Source organism: Plecotus auritus (assembly GCF_963455305.1).
Source record: "Plecotus auritus genome assembly, chromosome: 1".
Lineage (NCBI taxonomy): Eukaryota > Metazoa > Chordata > Mammalia > Chiroptera > Vespertilionidae > Plecotus > Plecotus auritus.
In genome coordinates this window covers 66,708,310-66,735,557 of record NC_137770.1, presented here as the reverse complement: position 1 = coordinate 66,735,557, position 27,248 = coordinate 66,708,310, and the positions used below count along the sequence as shown (strand labels likewise).

The 27,248-nt window shown below is 41.5% G+C and overlaps 1 protein-coding gene across 2 annotated transcripts in view; it reads left to right on the top strand.

The window, feature by feature from the left end:
* Positions 1-27,248, top strand: part of SEMA6D (semaphorin 6D) — a 606,507-nt gene that overhangs the window by 165,133 nt on the left and 414,126 nt on the right. The gene's annotated exons all lie outside the window — the stretch shown is intronic.

Here is a 27,248-nt window from a genome sequence, read left to right as displayed (position 1 = left end):
GTTTACTGGTCAACTGTCTGCCTCCTGGTGGTCAGTGCATGTCATAGCAAGCAGTTGAGCAACCTTAGCATATCATTAGCATATTACACTTTGATTGTTCTGCCATTCAGTCTATTTGCATATTACCCTTTTATTATATAGGATAGGGGACTAGAGATGCTGACTATGTCAAATGGGCATATAATCTTCAAATCCTTTCTATTTGGATGTGAACAGATTTTCATGCTTATATTAAACTGGAGGCCCGGTGCATGAAATTCACCTAAGCCAGTAATCGGACATCCTTAGCGCTGCCACAGAAGAGGGAGAGGCTCCCGCCACTGTTGCTGTGCTTCCCCTGTGGGAGCACACTGACCACCAGGGGGCAGGTCCTGTGTTGAATGTCTACCCCCTGGTGGTCAGTGTGAGTCATAGTGACCGGTCATTCCACCATTTGGTTGATTTGCATATTAGCCTTTTATTATATAGGATGGGAGCTGTGCTTGCATTTTGGTAAACCCTTCCCCATCAAAAAGCCCAAAACACCAAGAGTGCTACCAAATGAGAAGACCAGAGGAACCTGACAAATGCTAAAATATGTATATAGCTATCTGTTGTGTCTAAATCAGGGGTGGGCAAACTTTTTGACTCGAGGGCCACAATGGGTTCTTAAACTGGACCAGAGTGCTGGAACAAAAGCATGGATGGAGTGTTTGTGTGAACTAATATAAATTCAAAGTAAAGGAGCGGAGGGGAGAGCAAGAGAACCCTTCGCTCTTTCGGATCCGCGGGCCGGATAGAACAGCCGAACGGGCCGGATCCGGCCTGCGGGCCGTAGTTTGCCCACGGCTGGTCTAAATAGTTATATCAGACACTGACACCTTTCCATCCTCTGGAGCTATTAGCAAGGCCATCAGCTGATCCAATACAGAAGGTGATTTTGGTGGGAAATCCTCTCCACAGACTTATCTTTCTTAATAAGGAGGCATACCACAAGGTTTCCTAATATATCGCAAACTGACTAAAATAATTGAACTCAGTTTAGAAAAAGGTCCATATCTCTGTAGACTTTGGGGATTTTTAGAGAACCCTTTTTCAAGAGTCCCATAATTTATTCTAGGCTGAGCCTCTGAGTTTTCCCTGTGGGCAAATGATGCTGTTCTCCAAACTCCTTCTTTGCCTGTCCAAAGGTGTGTGAGCCCTGCATATAAAAGGGGGCCTCCCCTGTCTCAGAATAAAGTGGTTGCAGTGGCTTTGGGTGACTAATAGTTACTTCCCTGTGAAGAATGATCACCACGCCCCATGGAAGGCCAGCTGTAAATGCCAGCATAATCACCATTTATCTTTTGACTTTTTTGTTTCATAATCTGTCCTTTTCTGCACAGTAACTTTTGTCTCCCTCCCCCCTTCAGTTTATTTATAAAGAAATATACTTAAAGTAATAATAAAATGACAGAGTATAGGTTTACCCTTTCGCTGTAATTGCTTCCTAGTGATGAGCCCCATCTAAACATGGGAGCTTATCATGGTCCCTTGGGAAGAAGGGGAAAGAATGGACTGGGGTAATAAGAAATAAGGGTTCCTATTCCCTTACCTCGGAAAGGCTTTCTGAGTCGTCTTTATGTGTTCCACTTTCCTGGTTCCTGAAGTGGGTAGGAGCCCACCCGGCTGTGATTTATTTCCCGGGGCAGAAGTGGTAATTTGCGAATGAGGTTCTTTCAACACCCACATGGGTGGAGATCTGGAATTCATCAGTCTCAGAGGAAAGCACTGTGTGTTCTGAGTGAGGCAGGGCCCTGACTGGGCATCATGGCTACAGCTGTTTAGGCATAAGAACAGTAAAGTATTTTATGAGAATATTTTCATGTTTTAAACATAAATATAAGGTGTCCATCTCTGGGGAGAAGGCCTTAACTCTGACCTTTGGGCTCTCAAAAGACAGAGAGACTTTTCACTCTCAGATTGAAGATAATCTTAATTCTGCCCATACTTGGTCTGCTATGATATATGGAATTTATTATGTCATCTCTTCTTTTTTCTATTTTTAAAATAATTTTTATTTTTTAATTACAGTTGACATACATTATTATATTAGTTTCAGGTGTGCACCCCAGTGATTAGACATTACATAACTTACTATGTGATCATCCTGATAAATCTCGCAAACATCTGACACCATACATGGTAATTAGAATATTATTTTACATCCTCATGACTGTTCTGTAACAACAAATTTATACTTCTTAATTCCTTCATACTTTTGCCCATCCCCCCAAGCCCCCCTCCCAGCTGGCAGCCTTCAACATGTTCTCTGTATCTGTGAGTCTCTTTGAATCTTAGCCAGATGCATATCTTCTCCCCTTTCTGAACTGAAATTTTCTTGAGGGTCAGGACCATGTACTCTGTGACACCTAGTACAGTGTTAAGTATGTGTATATCTGGCACCTGATATATATTTATTGAATAATCAAGCTCTTTGGCATCTCATTTCATAAGGGTTGTGGTAAAGATTAAGTGAGTTAATACATGTACAACTCTTAAAGCAGTGCCTGGTACATCGTAGGAAATTGGTATTCCCCTGGAATATGGAAAGTGTGGGAGAGAGAAGTGGGGGAGGGATTCCTCTTTCTTTGCTCTCCAGGAATGAAGCAGACTGAGCATGAAGAGAGAAGCTGAGAGAAGATATGCAATTACAACATATTGACTATACATTACAATTACTGAAAGTTATAAGAATTAAAACAGTTAGTTTATACCAACTAAAAATTATCCTAGGGATTAGTACCTACTTGCTAGAATGAAAATAAAAAAGAGAATATGAAAAAAATGATAAGCACATGTTTAGTTAGGTTCTAATAGCTTTTCATTTAGAGATTCTTTCACAAAATTTGCTCCAGTCTTATAACAAGTTTGCTAGGAAAACTGTGAAACTTAGCAGGGGATCAAGGAGCCTGGGAGGAAAAATAAATCTCCAAAGCAGATTCTAATGTGGTTGGGCTAAAAGACATGATGCAAAGCTCGATTGCTTGGTGGGATTTGGGTCCAAAGGAGATTTCAGAAGTGCTCTATGTTTGGCATGGTCTTTCGGGCTAAGGGTTATTTTTTTTTCATCCTAGTCTTCTAAACAAGGACATAAATTTTCCAGAATGTTCATTCTTCCCGTAAAATACTGTGACAAAGCTAGCGTTATCAGACAAGTGCATCCTGCTCATCAGTGAAGGGATGCTGAAACCTAATGAATCCTAAGTCCAGTAATGATGTCTGGATGTTACTGAGGCTATTACCCTAGATTGCTTCTGACATTTGTGTCTTCATATCACAGTGCCAGCATTCTTCAGTTTCTCCCAGTACATGCTGAGCTTGCTTAACAGATAAGTGTAGGTCTGTGTGAGGAATTTACATTTACAGAACCTTCTAAACCTGTGCTGTTCAATATGTTAGCCATTAACCATGAAGTGGCCATTTAAAATAAAGCAAAATTTAAAAATTGGTTCCTCCATCATACTAGCCACATTTCAAGTGCTTCATACTCATGTATGTCCAATGACTACATATTGGACAGCACAGGTTTTAAACATATCCATTATTGCACAAGGCTCTTGGATGGTGCTGCGTTAGACTATAGGTGTAAGGCAAGAAAATGTACCGATTGCTAATAGAAAGCAAGTGTGTCTATTCTTAAACCCAATCTGGGCAGGCTTACAAAAAGAATAATTTAGGAACAGTTCATTCTCTCTGTATGGCAATCCAGAATAGGTTCTATTCAACTACCACTGATTTTTAAATGGTTATGGATCTTTAATTATATTTTGAGAGCTGCCAAAAAATACAATAAATTGATAGTTTTTAATCCCTTTTCCTTTTTCACCCAGCCACCCAAACTGCCTCCCATCTGGCAGCCATCAGCTTGTTCTCTCTCTCTATGAGTTTGTTTCTGTTTTGTTTATTCACTAATTTTGTTTTTTACATTCCACATATAGTAAAATAATATAGTATCTGTTTTTCTCTTTCTGACTTATTTCACCCTCCAGGTGCATCCATGTTGTCACAAATGTAAGATTTCATTCTTATTTTATGGCCAAGTGATATTCCATTGTATATATGCACCACATCTTCTTTATCCAATCGTCTATCAGTGGACACATATATTGGCCATTGTGAATAATGCTTCAGTAAACATAGGGATGCATATATCTTTTCAAATTATTGTGTTGGATATTTTTTTAATAAATACCTAGAAATGGCATTGCTGGGTCATATGGTAGTTCTATATTTAACATTTTGAGGAACAAAATACTGTTTTCTATAGTTACTGCACCAGTGTGCAATACCACCAAAAGCACATATTGCCAGTTACAAAAAAATAGTCACAGGGATGTAAAGCACAGTATAGGGAATATAGCCAATAATCTATCTATATAAAACTGTAATATGCAAATAGACCGAATGGTGGAACAACTGAACAACCAAACAGCCGGTCGCTATGATGTGCGCTGACCACCAGGGGGCATGTGTGGAACATTGTGGGCATCAGCAACAGGCAGCAGAGTGCAGAACGTGGTGGGCGTCAGCTGTGGCAGGATGGTGGAGCAGGTGAGCGGGGCACCAGAACAAGGAGGGGTGCCGGTCACTGTCATCGGGGCCAGCCTCTGGTGGTTACTGAAAATTCTTTGCTCCTGCATGCCGAGGTCCTGCCTGGCGCTTGCACCTGCTGCTGGCGCTGGCCCCACTTGCGCCCGCTTCCCATGCTGGAGCTGACTGGAACTGCCGCTCGCACCCACTGCTAGCGCCCAGTGCCAGCCCCAATTGCTTGGTGTCATCAGCAGGTGCGAGTGGGGCTGGCGCTGTCAGTGTGTGGGAGCAGTGGTGGCAGGAGCAGGGCTGCCAGCAGACAGAGGACCGGGGGCCACAGTTGGAGGGACCAGGAAGGGGCATGGTGGATGGGCCGAGACCTGCCCCTGTGCACACCATAGCCTCGCAGCCCATAGTTCCTTTCAAGGTGCACAAATTTGTGCACTGGGCCCCTAGTATTATAATAAATATGTGTGGTACCAGGTGAGTACTAGACTTGTCGGGGGAATCACTTTAAATTATTTAAATGTCTACTATGTTATACACCTGAATCTAATATAATATTGAATGTCAACTGTAATTGAATTTTTTAATTTAAAGTAAATAAAATAAATATAAAATAAAGTAAAATAAAATGTAAGGCTATAATGAAGTCCTAAGTTATAGGAAACCATGCAGCTGGAAAATTTTATCAGGGTGGTAGATTATATGTTTGAAATACATATTTGTGTATATATTTATCTTTGAAACCAGTCCGCGTGGCTTGGGGTACCAGTGTTGCCTCTGGGCAATTAGTGGCTCCAGGCAAAACTTATCCCACAGGACTGTCCTGAGGATTCTTTGTAGAAGCATGAGTGCAATATAGGTGCCTGGTAACTATGAGGCCCTTTCCCAGTTCCTCTCTTCTTCCTCACCTTCTCCTCAGGGTCTTCTTTTCCATTTTTCTCCCTTGCATCCTGGAGCCTAGAATCTGGCATTTCTAGGCTGGCCACTCTGTGTTTCAGGATCTAGCTGTGCTGGAGAGATAAACTCTTCTCTCTTTCTGTGGCATCCCCCTGACCAGTCACTTCTGCACATCCCCCCAGGAAGGAACACCAATAGGGGGAACCTCATGATGCATGGCAGGCCACTGACGGAGAGATTTTTGGCAACATTTCAGTATTCCTTGAGTCATATCGAAAGGGGTAAAAGCATGGATGGACCTGGAGATTATCATGCTAAGTGAAATAAGTCAGTTAGAGAAAGACAAATACCATATGATCTCACTTATATGTGGAATCTAATGAACAAAATAAAAAGACAAACAAAATAGAAACAGAGTCATGGATACATGGAACAGACTGACAGATGTCAGAGGGGAAGTGGGTGGGGTGCATGGGATGAAAGAAGGTGAAGAGAATAGCCAAAGAACATGTATCCATAGCCCATGGTTACAGACAACAATGTGGTTAGGGCCAGAGGGAGGGAAGAGCAGGGTCTGGGTGGAGGGAGGCAAAGGGAAGGGGAAATGGGTGACACCTATAATAATTTCAACAAGGAAAATTTTACCAAGGGGTAGAACAGCATTAAAGTAGAAATCAGGAGATGGGGATATCTCGATGCTCACAATGATTTCTGCAAATCCTATACCTCATGGTATTCCTCATTTATAAAATGTAAGGATTGGACTAGAAAGTCTTTTCTTGTCCCTTTTCATTCAAACTTCAGTAAGCATCACTAACTTCCTGTCAGCTATACTAGCCATTCTGTGAGGGCAGGGACTCGGGCTGTCTGCTCTCTACCATATCCCCCACAGTCCAGCACAGCGCCAGCCACTTAGTAGGTGCCCAGTGCATATCTGTGGGATAAATGAATGGAGGCAACCTGCATCCCCTGTATGCATTTTCCTCTTACCCACAACCCTCACCCCACCCAGCCTCTTGCACCCACTATTTCCAGTACCGCCACTGCTGTACCTTTTCTTTTTAGGAAGTCCCAGAAGCTCTGTGGCATTACGGCATTAGTTCTGATTTTCCGTAGAGCTGGTGCTGGAAAACAAACTGTACTGTGTAATTATCCTTGTAACACTCTCCAGAAGACTTCCAACTTAATCAAATTACTGAGATTTAAAAACATTAGAACAGAAATGAGCTTGTTAGAGTAAATTAGGCTTCATAAACGTGTTCCCCCTTTACTAGAAAACATTGATTTCTGTGGTCACCTTCTCTAAATTATTGAAATCAGAGTGGCCTGCTTTAATTGGCAAGGAGAAATGTCGTTAAGCAACTACTATGAAAGCCAGTGAGTGGGTGTGTGGGGATGGAGAAAGGAATAAAGAGGAATGGGGGACAGAGCTGGCTATAGGGTCACCTGGAAATCATAATGGGGAAAGAGACACACTCCTGCCCTGGTGAAGCTCTGTAAGAATAATAAGACTATAATAATAGTCTGAGAGAGGACTGGACAAATAGAATGCTGAGGGGTGCAGTATAAAGAAGGAACCTCATTATTCCATAGCATGAATGGGAATTTCGCAGGGAAGACCATCTTTGTTTTTATGATGCTACAAGTTGGCCTAATAGAACCATCCCAAATCTTACCAGGACGCCTTTGACCCCTGGGCTCTCAATGTCCTGGTCTCACAGTCCCTATTCCTCACAGGGCTCTCATGTGGGTTTGCCAGCCCCCAAACAATCTGCTTTAGACTCGGAGCTTCTTGGAGGTCACAGTAATCACTGGGGAAATGCAGAGTGGCCCTCACTGGAGCCTCCTAACCACCACTTTGGAGAGGAGAGCAGTGGCTGTGGCCAACCATAATGAAGCCCCAAAGGGGCTGGTCAGAGAAAGGGCGGGAGCAGAGGCAGCAGCAAGCCTCTGAGTTGCTGGTGTCAATACACAATCATGTTCTCTCCTCGGGGAGGAGCCCTTGTTACTGGGGGACTGGTCAAGAAACAGAACTGAGTTTCTTGAATTAGGGCCAGTGGGAACTTCCAGGGGTGATGACCTCATGCTGTTCGCTTGTCTTGGGGAAAAAATGAAGGTTCTCCCAACCAATGCCCAGATCCTTCAAAGCCTGAAATAGACTGGCTTCTTTAGGAACCTTCTGAACACTGCTTCCCTTCCACACCTGCACCAAATTCAACGAGAAAGAAAAGATCTCCAAATAATAACAGCGACACTAATAATAGTGGCTAATATACAACATTTATTTACTACATGCCAGAAAATGTGTGCACTTAATATGTGTTAACTCCGTTTATCCTTACAAAACCTTATGATACTGGTATTATTATTGTTCTGTTTTAAAAATGTAGAATCTAAGGTACAAAAGAGTAACCTGTTCAAGGTCACAGAGCTAGTAAGTGGTGGAGTCTGAGATTTGAACCTAAGCTTTTGGTTTCAGAGTCTGGACTCTTAGCCACTATATTAAGAACACTCCCCCCAAATTGAAAATTCATAAAACATCTATTATGGGCCTAGCACAGAGTAGGCCTTATGGTGGTCTATGCATCTGAGTTCACCTTCTGAGGTGGGTTAGGGATTGGGGAATACATGTCTCCATTCAGGACTGGATAAGAAAGTAACTTGTGGGTTCCTTTTTCAAACATTAAGAAGAATTTTTAGATGGTGATATTAAACCACACCGCCTTAAACCGAGCACAGAATCCTTCTGAAGGACAGCACAGGAAGCTGGCCCTGCCCCATCAATCAGAAAAATAAAACAAGACCTAGAATGTAGAGTAAGTAGCAGAATATTTGTAAAAAGAAAGTGTAATGAAAGCATTGAAAAGGAGGTGATTTAGTCATTGTGAAGGCGTCAAGGGAAAGGTGAAATCTTTGAGAAGTCAGCATGCAGCCAAAAAGTGGAGGTCATGCTAACGGACTAGGAAGGAGGTTACAAAATGAAGACATTACGTCCCAGGCAGGAGACAGGGTCAGCAGAGCGAGCACATGCACATGGTGTTGACCTGTCACTCAGCTACACTTGTTCTGAAACAAAAATTTCTTAAGGAGGCCTGGTAGGGTAAGTGGGGAATGAAAATAGTTCCAAAAATAGGAAAATAATACTTCTGGAGCTACAGGTCCAAACCAGCTGTGGCTGAGACCGTGGGCAGCAGGAGGCCAGCTCCAAATGACCCTGGTCTGCACAACTGTTTGTCTCATAATAGGTCACTCCAAGATTCAAGAGACCAGAGAAGAAAAGTTCTAAAGGAGATTTTTAGTTCAAATAAACTAGATCCAGGGGCCTTCTCAGGGTCAGCAGGGAGGATGCAGGGGAAGGAGCAGCTTAATTACCATTATTTATAGCCCTGTACTGCAAAGGTGGACCTTTATACAGTAACTGTAATTTATTCTGTATGTAACCAACAGAGAATGTATTTCATACCCATGACATATGTTTCTTAACACAGAGTGTAGAACAGTCAGTGGGGCCATCTCTCCACTCCAGGGCCTCCCTCCATTGCCCCTCCCCCAATGTTTCCACCCCCTTAAGCCTCACACCTATTTCCTGCTCCCCTCCATCCCTTACTCCCCCCTCTTGTCCTCCACACAGGATACAAATGATTCTGGCCATCTCAGAGCAGTCTTGCTTGGTCCTCGTGTTCTGGGCTGCATCTCAATAGGATCAGGGCACATCTGGCTACACAGCAGGAGGGCCACACTACAAAGTGCAAAAATAAAACCACAAAAGATCAAAAGAAAAGCATCCTAGGCAAGAAATTACCCTTATCTTTATCTCCATGGAATCCATCAAGTACAAGCATCTGAGAGATGGCAAGCAGTAAGATAACAAAAGGGAAGCAGGGAGGAAATTAAAAGCAGCCTCCAATCATTAGCCCTTGAGCTGGCCTGGTAGGGCCTTAAAAGGCTTTGGGAAGGTATCCCACAGATAGATCCTTCATTAAGAATGGACTCGAGCAAAATAGACAACCTGCTGATCATCAGGCCTTAAGATGACAGCCTGGCTGAGCAAAGTTAAATCAGGAAAGCGGATTTCATTTATACATTGCACACTGTTTGTATTTTTTCTTTCCTGCTTAGAGTGTGCATTCTGTCTCACCTTGGAGTTTGATGTTTTGCTTGGTGAAGTGTGGATAATCTTCACCTTTCTGCACCCATACCTGTGCCTAGGATAACTCCTGTAGGTGGATGTCCCCACGGAAGGCCAGAGAACTCCACCGTGGCAATATAGCAGCTGTGAATACCTGTTCCTCTGATAGTAATTTGTTTCTAACATCAGCATCTAATCTCTTAACTGGGTCACATTTCTATATATTTAGGATGAAGCTAGCCTGCCCATGCTTAAGTGAATTTAGACATCGTTTTAGAAACAAAATCTACCAAGATTTTTCTGGGGGTGTATTTTGTTTAGGTGTTTAGATTATGATCTGAGTCAGTTATGGGCTGATTACACTCTTTGCAGTCAGTGTTTTATTCAAACTGGGATATAACTGATCATAAATGACAAAGAAGGTTTGGACTGAAGGTCAAAATCCTGTCACTCTGATCTGTTATTTATATAGATGCCATGTGCTACAGCATAGCCATTTGTACCATGTGCATTCACATTTTTAAACATCTTATTGTTGATGCCAGGCTGTTGTGTTCAATTGTGCAGGGAGTGCACAGCATGACTCCAGAAGAGCCATTCACATTTATAAATGTTGTGGATGGCACCCTCAGAAGCTGTGCAGTTTAAAATCTGCATGGTCATATGCTCTGGGTATGTCTGTTCTCCTACAGGGACAAAAACATTAATCTATTCAATAACACAGAGTAAGGATACAGAGGTGCTGGTGCCGTCCCTGCCTATCAAAAAGAACTGTGACAAAGGCAAATACATGAAGAGAGCAAAATTATATTGAATGCCCTAACACTATATTCGTGGTATGTGAGAGGGCTGTTGGGAAACAAAGAAGGGAGTTATTAACTCTGCTGAAGGAATCAAGGGAGACTTTGCAGAGGAGATGACATGACTTTGGTCTTAAGGGATGAGTAGATATTATATAAAGTGAATAAATAATTTCAGGCAGAGGAATTCCTGTATAAAAAGACATAATAAAGAGGACAGCTTTTAAAGGCAGGTGCTAGAAAACAAAGGAGATGTGGGTGGTTACAGGCATGACGTGAAAGATACAGTAGAAGAAGGTGGGGTAGGCCCAGATCACAAAGGACCCTGTTCAACTGTTCGGGCATCTAGGATAACATTTTGTTAAGAAATGGATTCAGAAAGGGCAATGGGGTTGAGGGGGGAGGGACATATGTAACACTTTCAACAATAAAGATTTATTTTAAAAAAATGGATTCAATGCTGACTGCTTGATCAGTAAAGCTCCAAATGGAAAAGTGAAGGCCAACGAGGCAGTATCTTGCCTGAGGAGGCAGTAAAGTAATAAGAGCATGGACTCTGGACTGGAGATGCGTGTGTAGTCCCTCATAATTATGTAACTTTTGTACACTTCAGTTTCATTAGCTCTTCAAAGGGATTCATAATAGTACCTGCTTCATAGACTTGGTGTGAGTTTTACATGAGATAGTCTAATGTAATTCATTTGCCACAGTGTCTGGTATTTTGTAATTGCACCATAACTATTGGTTGATCATCTTATACTGTTGCTGCTTCTCTTCCTGCCCTTGCCTTCCCCTCTTCTTCTTCTAATCATCATCATCATCATCATCACAAATTTCATAGAGCTCACAGTTCAAATTTTCTCCTTAATCCTGCGCTGACTAGTTTATAAAGAACTAGTCTATTTTGAGTGGACATTAAACCTCAGCTCATCTGAATATCTACTTGGCATTAGCAGTACTGAAAGCAGATGAAAACCTCAAGTATTTTGCCTTCTCACATCACATAACACTTTTTTTTTTTTACACAGCTCCACTGCCTTCTGCCTTCTGGCATACTCATGTGTGGGGCATGTGCGCTGTAAGAGTGGGGCATGTGCACTGTAAGGGTGGGGCATGTGCACTGTAAGTGTGTGGCACATGCACTGTTTACTATTCATTGCTTTACCACAATTTTCTTTTATTACAAACTATAGCAAAGGTCAGTTTAAGCTATTTTAAAAGGAATTTCTGGGAAGGAGAACTGTTAATCAGTGACTTTGCCATTACTCTTCCCTTCGCCTTAGAGAGGAGAGGGATATATATATATATATATATATATATATATATATATATATATACACACACACACACACACACACACACACACACACACACATACATACACAATTGGCTGCTTTCCTAAGTAATACTATAACCCCTATATTTAAACTGACAACACAGGCATCTCTCTTTAACATTTTAATGAAATAAAGTTGGACGAAGCCTTTCTGCTTTTCTGATAACATGCCTTGGCTCATACTCAAAACTCCCAGTTTAGCTTTGACAAGATGAAGACACTTCTGAGAGACCAAGGACCCCCTGCAGCTTAATGCTCCCTTTTCTTTCCATGAGAACATTTGGTGTGTGACTGGAACATAATGTTTGGGCCCAACATGAAATGGTACAAGGACAAGGCTTTCACCAGGCTTTCAGATCTCTTTCCAAAGGTGCACTCAGCACTTCATCTTTCTATTTATATGCCAGTGTCCACATCCTAAAGTCATTGCAAGAGTTACCTCTAAGATCTGACAAGCCAACAGCTTGTGCCAGGTTCCCCCGCTTTGGCAAGCCCCGGACAGCTGGCTGTCCAGTGATTCAGGGAGGCATCTCCTTCTCCAGGGGAAGGAGATGGAGAGATCAGCTCCTGCTCAGAAATCCTCGGTTTCATAGCTATGAAATCATTCCAGAAGTCTCATTCTCCAATAGTGTTCATTAAGGGCAAAGGAATATTGAAAGGCTACAGAAAAAATAGGTTTGCATGACTTTTTTTTTCTACTTCCCTCATATACCCACTGCACATACCTGGACTACCTTTTTGGTATCTTTTCCCTTTTAACAGCCTTTAATTACATTATATGCCAGGCACCTAATAAGGAGTTCCATAAATACTGCCCTGATCTTTGCATTAAATACCAGGCCCTTTCATTTTCATTTTTACAGAGATATAACTGGAAGCTGGAAGTTCATACCAGAGTAACTGAGAAATAATTGGAGTTGAGATTTATCCAATCAAAACTCTCTTACCTTCTGCTACATTTCAGCATTTAATATTTCTTCCAATTGCCCCTGGAGAGAGAGGTGCAATCTCCCTCAGAGATGCTTCTTAGTCCCTTTCGACATTCGGGGATCACACTGAACAAACCAAATGATCTGTGGGGTTTTGACTGGAGAACTATGTCCTCGCTTTAATCTGTAAGTAACATGGGGGCTGTGTGATACGAGTTAGTGTTACAAACCATGTGCAGCAAGAGAGGCTAGATGACTACTGTTTGGTCCCATTTATGAAAGTCCAAAAGGAGGCGAAACGAATTGATGGTGTCAGAAATCAAGGAAGTGGTTATTTTCCTTGTAGGAGATGAAAGGGGCCACAGAGATTCCGGGGTGCTGGCAGCGCATGTTCAGCTTTATGATGTGGAACTGATGATATAGGATTGTTCCATTGGTGAAAACGAATCAAATTGTGTACTTATGATAAGTGCACTTTCCTGTATGTATGTTCTAATCCAATAAAAATATTTTTAAAAGTTGCATCTGGCTTAGAGCTCAAAGCGTTTTGAAGCAACTTCTTTGAATTATCTGACACCTTTACAATGTATTGAAATTTTCAGAGGAAAAAAAGATAATAGTTCATGAAAGAAAAAAAATATCTTAGGAAATTGCCCTCTGTATCTTTCCATTATTGCTAATGTTTCATCTACTATGTTGGGTTTAGTGTGAACATTTGAATCCCAGTCTGTTGCCATGGTTTTAAGTGCTAAAATTGAAATCCAAAAGTAACAATTCTCCTTCTTTCCCCTCTACTGTGTTATACCGATTATGATGAAAGTGGTTAGTTCTTTTTTGTTTATTTTTAAATGTATCTTTATTGTTTAAAATATTACAGATGCCCGCCCCCCTTTTTTTCTCATTGACCCCTCTCTACTCCACACCCACCCCTCCCAAGCCTTCACCACACTATTGTCTGTGTCCATGGGTTTTAACCTTACTGATCATTAAAGTAGTTAGTGATGTATTTCAACATATATATAAAAGGCTAGTACATTCGGATTGTGTTGGATTACCAGCCCCTGCTAAAGAATATGTTATTGCCATAAGAATAAAAGAAGTTCATACCCCAAAGGGAAATTTTCAAATAATGAGACACTATGATTCTGACTAGAAAACCTACAAACAAGGATGTAAGTCTTTACATCCTTACTGTGGCACTATTATAATGCGTATGAAAATAGCCTTCATTAATCGAATGCTTATTATATACCAGACATTGTTTTAAGCATATTGCATTGGGTTGGCTCATTTATCAACCCTATGAAAGAGGTCTCTTGTTAACTTCATTTTACAGATGAGGAAACTAAGGCACACACATATTATGTAACTTACCTAAGATTATACAGCTGGCAAGAGATGGAGCTAGGACATACACCTGCTTAGTTTGGCTCCTGTCTTCAGGTAAAGGGCAAGTGGGTCATTCCCAAGGCTTCACTCCCTCGCTCCCCAATACCTTAAAAAGTCTGTTGGTATTGCAGGAATATTTTAAGTGGAGTAATAGTGAGGGCTTGACAGCCATGAGGTAAGAAAATGGAGTGACAATTCCATAAATTAAAGGGCAGTGACAATTACATGAAGAGATTTCCTTTGATGGAGAGGAGAGAATGGGGGATAATGCAGGAGGCAGGAAAGAGAATGGTGTAACTTAGGATAGTTTTGTAAAGGGCTTTGACACAGAAGTGCTATTGTTTTCAGGTGAAATAATCACCGTGTAACTGGTGAACCATTAAAAAACCTGTACAGATCTGGCTGGAGTGTCTTGGTTGGAGCATTGTCCCATGCACTGAAGGGTCACAGGTTTGATTCCCTGTCAGGGCACATACCTAGGTTGTAGGTTCCATCCTGGTCAGGATGTGTACAGGAGGCAACTGGTCAATGTTCTCCCCCCCCCCCTCTCTCTCTCCTTTTCTCTCTCTCTCAAATAAATAAAAACATATCCCCAGGTGAAATAAAAAGCACAAAAAAAACATGTACGGATATTTTAAGCATTTGGAAGATAATGCACTACCTGATCAAATGCAGGCCTGGCACCCTAGGTCATTTGGTTGAACCACTTCCAGGCCTCCTGGTCTTTAGACAAAAGGGAAATTAGATACACCTGGCCTATGATATGCCTTCAAACAAGAAATTTTAAGATTTCACATGCTTGAACTGATGGATGGAATAACATGGAAACTGCTTCTTTCTCTTTATTTTCAAAGGTAGAGCTGGACTTGAAGAAATAGATGGAAAGGAAAAACAGACTTCATATTTAGTTAGCCTCAGAATACACATGACCTGAGAGCTCCCTATTTAGCTCACCTCCCTGCTTTTGCTGCAAATGTTTGCTGATGCTACAGCTTACAAAGTACAAATCTGCAGGGGCCTTGGAGCCCCTTTGGTACACTCTTTTCCATGATTAGGTAAATGTCAGTGGAAAATCACCATGTATTTAGTGTTTTAATAAAACTGCAATATTGTTTATTTTGTGGCCTCAGGTTCCAAAAGGGAAAGAAGCAGCCACATTAAACTTTGCCCCTAAAACTCCTGCAGCTTCCTCCAGGATACTTCTAAATGTTATTCTCCTGCCACCCGAGCTATGTTTTCACTAGAACATCCTCCACAGCTAATTCGAGGCGATAATCATAGGACCAGCCAGGGTCATTTTCAGGCTCGAGGAAAGAAATAGAATCCAGATTGTGTGTCACCAGAAACATAACTTTAATTCCTAACTTCCAGCTCCTTGATGACAAGGTCACCAAATGCCAAACTTAGATCTCAGAACAGTAATTCTACCAGGAACACACAGGCATGAAATCTATATTGGCTTCTATTTTCCTGCCTAACCCTCAAAGGACTTCATCTCCACCTCCAACCCCAGTGTCAAGCACTAGCTTTGTGCATTGCACTGTCTGGGACATTGGCAAGAGTCGAGGGGTGAATAACCCAGCTGTACCTGACTTCACAGTGCTCTGCAGATCCAAGTGGCTCTGAGATGTCATCCCAGGTTCTCTTGACACAGCTGTCCACTTGTGCTTGTAGCAAGTTGTCACATGGACAGTGGGATTTTCACGGGCTAGGAAGTCTCCTCGCTCAACTCTTACCTGTTCTAATGCTTATGTTTTTAAAAGAAATATGGACAAACTTATAGATAACTTAAAATGTAAATATACCCTATATTCAAAACAGCACAATGACACATATTAATTCTCACATATGACTATGATTAACATCTTTTCAGAGAGTTCCTTTTTTAAGAAGGAAGAGAGAGCCCAATGCCTTTAAATAATGGAGACCTGGTGTGAGAAGAAAGATTCCTCACAGAAGATGAGAAAGGGAGGAGGGGACAAAACAGTATTTTCCTACCTCACTTCTCTGACAAACTTGTTCACATACAAATTGAAATACACTTGGTATAGATGTTAAGAACATTTTAAGGTTTCTATATATATGATAAATTAGTTATTTCCCAACCATTTGACTAAATATTACTATTTAATTTATCACTTAGTTATTGAACTATTATCATTCATGATGCTTCCTGTTAAGTTCCAGGCTCTGCTTCATATAGCTGTGTGTGCGTATTTTAAATTTTTACCAAAACCTCTCTTTTCTTTACTATAAAAATTTCCCTGACTTTTGAACAAAAGATTTAAGTGGAAGATCTAACCTTTTAGTTGCATAATTGATTTCTCCCATTTTGTTGGAATTCTTAGGCATGACCATGAGCAGGGACATGGCACAAATTCACTCAATGTAATGGCTAAAGACTGGACCACAACAGATACAAAGATTAGCGGCAAAAACCAACCTTATTTTGGACACGTGTTAGGACAAAGAATGCTGAATACTAGCAAATAAAAAGAAAAACATTCATTGTAGCTACAAACATTCCCTATCTTCCAGTGTTAAGGACATATGACTACCTCCCTATATTATCCAGAATAAGTGCAAGGAATCGGAACATTCACATGGAAGGAAAGAAATGGGATTGGAATTAGGAAATTGGCTCATGGAAGAAATCCCATTGGAGGATCGGGGACAGAGGTGGTAAGAAGTCCTCTCATTTCTGCTTACCCTTCCTCATAGCTTTGAGAGAGAAATGAACCGAGTAGAAAGTGGTGGCAAAACTCTTTCTTGGGTTGAGGGTTGGATCTTCTCCCTTCTTTTGGTGGAGCTTTTTAGTGAGTAAGAATGGCATTGAGTCTGTCTTGTGTGCAAACCAAATACAAGCTGAGGAGATCCCTGCCTCTTTAACCCTGCTATACTCACGCTCTCTTCCCTCCTAATGGGCTTCCCAAGGCAAAGTCCTTTTCCGCCTCTGTCTAGGAGGCCCCTCCAAAGGCTAATTGTCAGTAAATGTTAAAGCTTGATTTGGCTGCTTCCACCACATATAATGTGCACTCTATCAAACACAAGGGATTCTTATGTATTGGTGACAACTTTTTAGCGCCTGTCGTAGGTTCAGGGTTATTGTGCAGAAATGAGGGGGCCGAGCAGCAGAGGCACAATACGAAAGACTTCATCTTTGTGCCCCATGCCTTACTTATCCTGCCATCCAATGCTCCAGGAACTGGATATGGGAACATTGACCAGATCTGGGCACCAGAAGCTGAGTGGAAGAGGGGGTAAAGACTGCAGCAATGTCCTTTCTCCTCCCGATCAGATTCAAGGCAGGTTCCTCCAGTGCTGTTGTACACCTGCCACAGATGCCCGAGTGGGTAGTTAACAGCAGCTACCTACTGTCCTCTCCTGTTCCCCATAGGGCACCTCACAACTTTTCACCTCTGAGCTTATATGTTATTTGTAGTCTGTGTCATTCTGCTTATTTCTTAACTATATCTTGTCTGTGTTGCTCCTTGTGAGATGTCTGAGAAAGCTAACTAATCATACTAGGAGAACATTTGGGAGATTAGACATCTCCAGGGGGTGCAGGTGCTGTAAAAAGCAAAAATTACCTGGCCCCAGAAATATGGGTCAGGAGGAGACTGGGAGCATGAGTATAAAGCAGAGGGCCTACAGGGGTGGGGAATGTCCAGCCCACGGGCTGAATAAGGCCCGAAAAATCATTTGGTCTGGCACAGTCAAGTCAACTGCAGGCAGGACTCAAAATTCAATGAATCTAGGAGCTTTTTTCATAGCGACATAAATTCGTATTAATTGAATTATTTTAAGCAAATGATGCTATTAATATACAAATAGCCCTTGGCACGAAAAAGGTTCCCTACCCTGGTCTAGGACAGGAAGGAATGACTGGTGCAGAACAGCTCTAAAGCCTCAAAGACAAGTTCCTAGCTGCCTCTTTGTCAACTATGGAACCTCACTCTGACTTTCCCCTTTTCCTTTTCCTCCCACTCCCCTTTGTTCCTCTTCTTCTCTCACTCTCCTTCTGCCTCTCCATCTTTTTTATTTTCTCGAAGTCTCTATCTTCTCTTCTTGAATATATTCTGACTATTCGTATTTTATTCAAAGAAAATTACTTGTTTCCATTTCTTTTCTTCCACATGCCTGCTGAATTATAATGGTGCATATTTTAGTTAGTTTCACTGGCTGGTGAGCAGAGAGCATGACTTCATACCAGGTCAGAGAAGATAAAAAAAAAAAGTCAGATTCCATTTCTCAGCCTTTCAGCAAAGAATTGGTCTATTGACCCAGTTATTGTTCCAATTCATATAAGACAAGCAGAAGGATGTGGAAGAACAGACTTCCAGAAGTCTGTTAAAAATCAAATGACCAGGGTTATATAGCAAATATAGTTTTATTCCACTTATAAATTGGGTGGAATAGGATTTAGAGTTCAATAAAAAATACTTTAAAGGAGAATAGACATTATATATACATTTATGCACTGTTGTATTAATAGAAAAAATGAGTAAGAGTCAAATGCTAGTGTTTTATATGCACACAAAAAAACCCCCTCGAAAAACTGAGTGTGTTTCTGAGTGAGTTTGAATCCCTTCTCATTGCCTGTTCCCAGGCAGAAATTCTATTAATGTTTGTGTTGATAATTGCAGAAGGCAACCTATGTATAGAAGGCAGTTTGTTTAAATGAAGCTAACACTGTGTCCTCAAGGAATGCACATACTTAAAGTGAACTTAAAAGTGTTGTGAATCGTTTTTTAGAAGCAGACATTTCTCAAGCACCTGATGAGTTCTTCTCAGGGGCAGACTTTTCAGAGACCGTGGAGAGACTGGCTGGTTTGCAGTCCCTCTTCCTTTCAGATCTCCACCTGCCCTTCCTTTGACCAATCTGTCTTTTTGGGGGCATTCCTTTTAACCTCTCTTCTTCATCACAACCTGCATTGGAATATAACGAATTCAGCCTGCTGCTTGATGCTGAGCACAGCAAGAAATCCACATCAGCACCCCCTGCACAAACGGCCTTCTACTTTTACAAAACCAAATGCCAAACTGGTTTCACAATGGAGATGTTGAACACAAAAGTTGGCTCCATCCTACTGTCCACCCGGTGGTTATGTGAATGGTTGTTTATAACTTGTGTTCAGCTTTCTAGCCAAGCACTAGTGTCGCCTAAAATTGCTACTGTGAGAAAACCAAAATGCTATTTTGTAAGGCCAGACTGTTCATCTGAGTTTGGGAAAACTGCTCTTCTTTCTGCAGAGTTTGCTACAGAAAGATAAACAACTCTACCCAGACAATGGGTAGCTGTCGAACAGTGGCTCTTGACTCAGTTACATATTACTGTGAGGATGGCAGATAGGCGTGTTTTAAACGCGGTTGCCTTCTTGTGGGGTAAAATATGTTAAATATCAGCAGTCTCCACAGATCCCTTAGTTGAGCTTTCGTAGATTTGTTACTCAGAAATTGATCAGCCCTTTATTTTTCCCATGATCACATCAGAAGCATAACTTGGATATTATAATCTATTCTTAAGTTTTTTAAGGCTTTTATTTATTTTCTCTGTACTTCAGAGTGGCCAAATTCTTGCCAATCTTTTTATTTTATTTTATTAATTCTCACCCAAGGATTTTTTCCATTGGGTTTTAGAGAGAGTGGAAGGTAGGGAGGAGGAGGAAGTGGAGGGGAGAGAGAGAGAGAGAGAGAGAGAGAGAGAGAGAGAGAGAGAGAGAGAGAGAGAGAGCGCAGTGTGACAGAGACACACATCTGTTGATTGTCTCCACCACGCACCTTGACCCGGCCTGGGCATCGAGCCTGCAACCCAGGTACATGCCCTTGACAGGGCATCAAACCATTAACCCTTAGGTTGGAGGGCCAACGCTCTAACCACTGAGAAAACTGGCCAGGGCTGTTCTTATGTGTTAATGCTAATAGCTGATGATCAGTGTCCCTATTTCCCCCATAATTATTTGCCAGATAACATCTTGACTCCTGGAGAAACTGTACAAAATGAGTAATTGAATGCCTGGAGGTATGTTAGATTTGTGTCTGAGGGCAGAATACAATTTTAAATAATTTATTTGACCTGCCTAGAATTATTAAATTTCAAATGAACAAATTAATAATAAACTCTGTGCAGGATAATAGTAATAATATAATTTTTCCACTTAGCCTGAATTTTGAATCAAATATGTAATTTATTCAATGATAATAAATTTGTGTCTTAGTAACATGTACTGATGTCAGGGTTTGGCTGTCATCTTTAAAACCATTGGAAAATAGGTACCGTGGCCTTGTGGGGAATTCAGTAATTCCTAGTAATGCATTCAGATAGAAATAGTCACTTATGTCTGTCGTTGCAGCTGAGTTCCTCCTGGGCTGCAGGGATGAGACCCAGAGGGCAGTGCTTAGGGAGAAAAAAGGAAAGGCTGTGTTGTGGAGACCTTAGGTCAGAGCCTATGAGTCCATGCAGGGAAGTAACAAAGGGTATGTGGGAAATATGGCCTCACAGTGTGAAAAGCACTCCTTAATAAGTGAGAGGATCAGAAGTTGTCAGAAGATGTTCTACCATCCTAACTAGTGTAGAGTGGATCCCAAACTCAGGCAGGGAAGGAGTGGCTGAGTCCTAAGCAGGTAAGTGCCTGGGAATAAAACTATAAAAGTTACCCGGACTCTAGGAAGTGTGTACAATCATACAGGTAACCTCTAACCCCTTCCTTAAGAGTCTGAGGGAATAAAGGTAAGTCACAAAGCTACTGCTTCTTAATTTTTTAAAAATGTATTTTTATTGATTTCAGAGAGGAAAAGAGAGGGAGAGAGAGATAGAAACATCAAGGATGAGAGAGAATCATTGATCAGCTGCCTCCTGCACCCCCCTACTGGGGATTGAGCCCGCAACCTGGGCATGTGCCCTTGATTGGAATCGAACCAGGGACCCTTCAGTCCGCAGGCTGATGCTCTATCCACTGAGCAAACCAGCTAGGGCTTAATTTCTTTCTTTTTTTGTTTTGTTAGGATGGTACTGTCCTTACAGACTGATGTGTGAAAATCCTACCTGCTTGCTGAGGCTCCTACATGTTTATAATAAAGTGTTTAGATGAAAGTTGATATCTCCCAGGCACTTTCAATTGAATGTATTACTGGAAACGTCCTTAATGGGATAAATTCTTAAAAACACGCACTTGGGCCTTGAAAGCAGTTTTAAAGCATCTTCATAGGGTGATAATAGGAGCACTGCTCTCTCCATTCTAGAAGCAGCTCATCCCCAGCGAAGGTGGCAACCAGAAGAACCTTGTTTAAAATAAATGCTGTTGCCAAAACCGGTTTGGCTCAGCGGATAGAGCGTCGACCTGCGGACTGAAGGGTCCCGGGTTCGATTCCGGTCAAGGGCATGTACCTAGGTTGTGGGCACATCCCCAGTGGGAGGTGTGCAGGAGGCAGCTGATCGATGTTTCTCTCTCATCTATGTTTCTAGCTCTCTATCCCTCTCCCTTCCTCTCTGTAAAATATCAATAAAATATATTTTAAAAAAAAATATGATCTCTAGTCAGAGAAAAAAAAATAATAAAATAAAATAAATGCTGTTTATCCTCTGCCTCCCTTTTAAAAAAATCAGACCCATGTTCTCAATGTTAAAGATCAAGGGATCTTCCTGAGCCAACGTTTGTTTGGCCAACTGTTTGGTGTGTTATCATTGGAACATGAGATTTGCATATCTTTTAAATTCATGTGAACCCAATCTTTCCTCCCAATCTGGGAATTTTTATGATAATCTAAAAATTCCTTGGATAGTCTATATACCTAAAACTCAGTGCCCATTTCTGAGACAGACTTGTTGCTGCCTTGCTTACTTCAGTTAGGGCAAGGTATGGCATGAAACTGGCCTAAGAACATTCTTTCTCACTAGGTGCTGCCATCTACTCCATAGAGCACGATGGCTTAGGAGGATAAGATTCTGCTAAATGAATACAGCCTTGACTTCATCAGTTCCATAATCTGTGAAGTGGGATTACTAGAAATGGCAGAAAGGTCTATGAGTATCACACTCTGTTCTGACATTACAAAATTTAATGAGCCACCCACTGGGCCAATTCCAGAATGTATATATTCTGGACATAAATGGAACATTGTGGAAGCCACACTAACTCTGACAAGGGATCTATTGGAAGACACACACTGCTTTTTCTAGTGGAATTCTTTCCCTCCTCCTACAACTGGAGACTTTGTTTTTAAAAAAAAACAGGGAGGGTGAACTATAACTGCTGTAGTCTGGAATATAATTTGCAATTCAGCAATGAACCTTTAAATTTATAAAGCCTTCACTGACACAGTTAACTGTGATTAAGACCTCTTTTATATTATATCACTAATAAATTATCTAAATCTTTTACATTTTTTCTGACTGAATTTCCACAGCTTTTAGGATACAAAGAATGTGCTTGGAGGAACTGCTTAGGCCTCTCTCAAAAGTGGGATTTGCACCCAGCCAGTGCGGTTCAGTGGTTGAGCGTCAACCTATGAACCAGGAGGTCATGGTTCTATTCCTGGTCAGGGCATATGCCCAGGTTGCTGGCTCAATTCCCAGTATGGGGTGTGCAGGAGGCCGCCAATCAATGATTCCCTTTCATCATTGATGTTTCTATTGTTCTCCCCCCCCCCTTCTTCTCTGAAATCAATAAAAATTTTTTTTAAAAAATTGGGATTTGCAAGGAAGAAAATATATCCTTATATGAAATAATTTTTAATCTATTCAATTATATGTCTAAAAGGATAGATAGGTCAGTTAAGATACATTGAGTAACCTCACTCTATAGAAAGTACTGTCAAAGGCACTGAAGGAAATTTTGAAACAGAGAAGAAGCAATCTTTGCCTTGGGAAAATTTATAATGTATTTAGGGAAACCAGCCTACCAGATAAGAAAAGCATTTGATACTTGGCAGTATAAAAGGAAGAAGCAATTGAAATGGGGTAGAGTGAGACCATCCTATCTAATAAAAAGGGAATATGCAAATTGACCATCACACTATCATAAAGATGGCGGCGCCCACAGGGGAGGTGGGGTTCCATAATACAAGATGGCTGCACCCACAGTGGAATTGGGGTTTCCATAACACAAGATGGCTGCACCCACAGCAGAGGCCGAGTTCCTCTAATGAGCCGTAACAAGCAATCAGCAGAGACCTGAGGATGCGCCCCCTGCCCAGTGTGGCTTGACAGGGGACCTCAGGCCATGCCCCCTTCCCTGGGCTGGGGGACCTGAGGCTGCACCCCCCACCCCGGCACCGGGGGACCTGAGGCTGCACACCCCGCTTGGCGCTGGACCAGGAGACCTGAGGCTGCTACCCCTGCCCAGCAGGGCTTGACGGGGGATCTGAGGCTGCACCCCCCACCTGGCACTGGGCTGGGAGACCTGAGGCTGTGCCCCCCCACCCAGCGGGGCTTGATGGGGGATCTCAGACTGTGCCCTCTGCCTCACGGGGCTTGATGGGGGACCTTAGACCATGCCCCCTGCCTGGTGGGGCTTGACAGGGGACCTCAAGGTGTGCCCCTGCCCTAGTGCTGGGCCAGGGGACCTGAGGGTGCACTGGGGGACCTGAGGCTGGGCCCCCTATCTGGCACCAGGTCAGGGGGTCTGAGGCTGCCCCCCCCCAGCCGGCGCTGGGTCAGGGGACTGGTGGGGCTTGACAAGGATGGGGCTGCTGGGTCTGGATCTAGCCCAATTGCGGGGGGGCAGCTGGGTCTGGGTCTCACACGATTTTGAGGTGCCATGGGTGGGTGGGCACTTGACTCTGGGTCCCGTGGCGTGCCCCAGACTCTGACAAAAGGGAGATTTTCATATACATTTTACTACTTTTCTTTCATCTCTGACACTTCTATTATAAAGGGCAAATAGCAATATTAAAATATTTCCTCTAATTAATCCCCTTTTAATGTGCACAAATTTCATGCACCAGGCCACTAGTATGTAATAAAGAGAGATAAAGGTAATTAAAACGCAGGTGAAATTAATCAGAGAAGCCTTCATGGAAGAGGTGAATTTTGACTAGGATTTTGAGAGACTATTACTGGAGAGGAATCTTAAATTAAGATAAAAAATTTTCACAGTAGAGACACAAAATGAAAAGTTTTGATCAGAGAAAAAGGAGATTTTCTCAGCATGAATAAATACCACACTTAGAAACATAGTAAAGCCCTTTTGCCTAGCATATGGTTGGTTAATTTAAAAAGAACATTAAAGAAGGGAATCATAAAATATAGAACTTTACACCTTAAACATTTTAACATAAGGCCTCTAACAGTACACTCAGTCAGTTTTTGGTGTTTTTTTTTTTTTTTTTTCAACATAAGGACAGTGTGTTTTCTTGGAGATAAATTCTGTCGATTCTTTTTACTTTCTGATGACTCTCTTGCATTAACCACACTCATATGTAGTATTCTGTTTCCAGATTTAGTTTCTTAGATGCTAGATCAGAATTCTTGAGACATTTGCTAACTAATAAGAGTACAGTCTCCTGTTGTGGTTCTCATTCCCCCTGAAAATGTTTGTAATTATCCCATTTACACAAAAATTGAAAACTGTGTTTTTTTTAGCACACCTTGAAAAATATCTTTCCAAAACATCAATGTAATTTCTCTAAAAACAACAATTCTCTTTATTTTTACTGTTTTTAAATTTTTCTTTTCTTTTTTTCATCACTAGTTATCCCCTCTATGCCCTCTTCTACCCTTCCCAGCCCCCTGAAATCACCAGACTGAGTTCTCTCTTTTTTTTTTCTTTTTTGCTCGATCCCTCCACCCCACCCCACCCTTCTACCCCCACCAGAACTGTCTGCCACTCTCTGTGTATTAGTCTGTCTCTATTTTGCTTGGTAATTCAGTTAACAATTCTCTTTATTTTCATCTTCATATTTAATTGGATAATTTATTTAATTCAATCATATAAATGTAATAACAGCAACTATATTAGTGGGTTTGGGAATGTATATAAGTGACTATTGGAAAGTGGTCACTTATTTTATGGGAGTGGAAGTATATGGGCTGAGTAATGATAGCCTGCTGAATGAGAGAATTCAGTGTGTAGAGGGTCTCATTATGTATAGTTTAGAGATGAATGATATGTTAAGTCAGTTAAGTAAAGATCAGTTAAGGAGAGACATTCTATTGAAATAGCTATTGTGATAAAAATTATGAAGGCAGGCTTAAAGATGAGCCTAGATTTAGAAATCAATTGAAAGTGACTCTAGAACTTGCAGTCGAATAGCTGAAGGTCATCATGCATCACCCATGACTCTAATCCCTAGCGATGATAAATAAAATGCTAAACAGAGAAAGGTAAAACAGCTACGGTAAAAAATCAAGTTAAACATCTCTGTGGCCCAGACACATAGCAGAAATGCAAAATTGTGAATTAAGCCAAGTTAAAGCTACCAGCCTGCTGGGCTCAGGGCCAAACATCCTTTCAGTAGATTTTACACATTGAACATCTGGTTGAACATTACTGCAACAGAGAACTTAGACTATATCTACATGGTAAAAATCACAGTGAATTATGGTGGCTTTACAATCTTCAAAATATATCATTTCAGAGCAAATCCACAGGTTTACCAAAATCTTGGGCAAAGAAGTGGTATCATATTCACGGCTTTAATTCATTACTGAAAACAAGTCTAAAAGTTCAATTTCTGTGTTGAACAAGAGCTGGTTCACAGAACACCCTGACCAAAGGCCTCATTCTATAGGGTCATTCTTACCCACATCAGTCTCTGGAGGGACACCTATAGGATAGTTCCTAAAGCCAATAAAATATATGCCCTAGACTTGGGGTACACTAACCACACTTGCGACCTTGAGGATGCTCCAATAAAAGTCACTGGGAAGGTGATACTTCTCAAATAGGGGTGACTGGGGGGGCTTTCTGGGATATTTCAAAGTGGTCTATCAAAGAGGGTATCATAGCATTTATTGTAAATGAAAATGTTTTATACAGAGGAAAGACAAAATAATGGTGGTGACTACACTTAAAAAGATAAAGCATATAATTGTATTCAAAGTAATGTGATATTTTTATACAATTAGAGGGAATATGAGTTGTAAACCTCAACATTTTATAATAAACTTGTAGTCACCATGAGCCAGCCTTCTCAAGGGTGACTAATGAATCAGTGGGGAACATATGGACTAACTCCTCTTATGCATGGTTATAAATGGTCTTAGTCCTACCTGGCCCTCTTTTATTCTTTCATTCGTTGAAAAGGTGTTGCATGTTTCCTCTGAGCCCGAGACTGTACTTCGGTTTAGAGGAGAAAAAGGAGAATTTAGACCCCGTAAATGTCCTGAGAATGTTTTGCATTGCTTTTCTCTTTGGTAAGGAAATAGTTGATGAAATAAAGATAGAAAAGTTATCAAATTACTGCTGCTTACTTTAATAGAACATTTTTACATTAACAGAGCAAAAGAGACACAGGAATAGTATTATTATATAAACTCTCTTACAAATAAACAGTTACATGATGAATCAGGCCTTTTACAAGAGGATCCCTGAGGTGTTTTTGTGCGAATGGAGATTTCTTTAAAAGAACATACCAAGTCAAGAAATATTAGTAGAGTAGTTATGAGACCCCCTTCAGGAGCTGCTCAAATGCACAGGTATAATACAGACACGACTGAGACATGATTTCTGTCCTCACAGAGCCCTGTTTGCTAGGTGGGGCAAGAGGAAGGCATAAGATCAGGACAGCTCTCTGGTTGTACTTAACTCTTTTTAAAAATATATATTTTTATTAATTTCAGAGAAGAAGGGAGAAACATCAATGATGAGAAAGAATCATTGATCAGCTGCCTCCTGCACACACACCTCTTGACCTGGAATCAGACCATGACCTCCTGGTTCATAGGTCGACTCTCAACCACTGAGCCATGCTGGGCGGGCCGATTGTGCTTAACCCATGCTTGTTAATCTCATAGTACTATTTGGTGCAGACATAACCTTCGCATGGTTCTACATTTTATCTTCCAAACTGATCCTGGGGACTGCCCTCTGTGCCTGTTCTGAGGAGGACAGATAATTTTTCTCAGCCCCCCTGGAATTTCTCAGCCTTAAGTGGTCTTGGCTGACCCCCGATTTCCAATGACATGGAATATCATGATTCCCTGAAGTCAAAGAGGCAAAGTCCTAGTCTCTTCCTTTATACCTCAGGGAAGGGTTGTGGGCAAAGGCTTC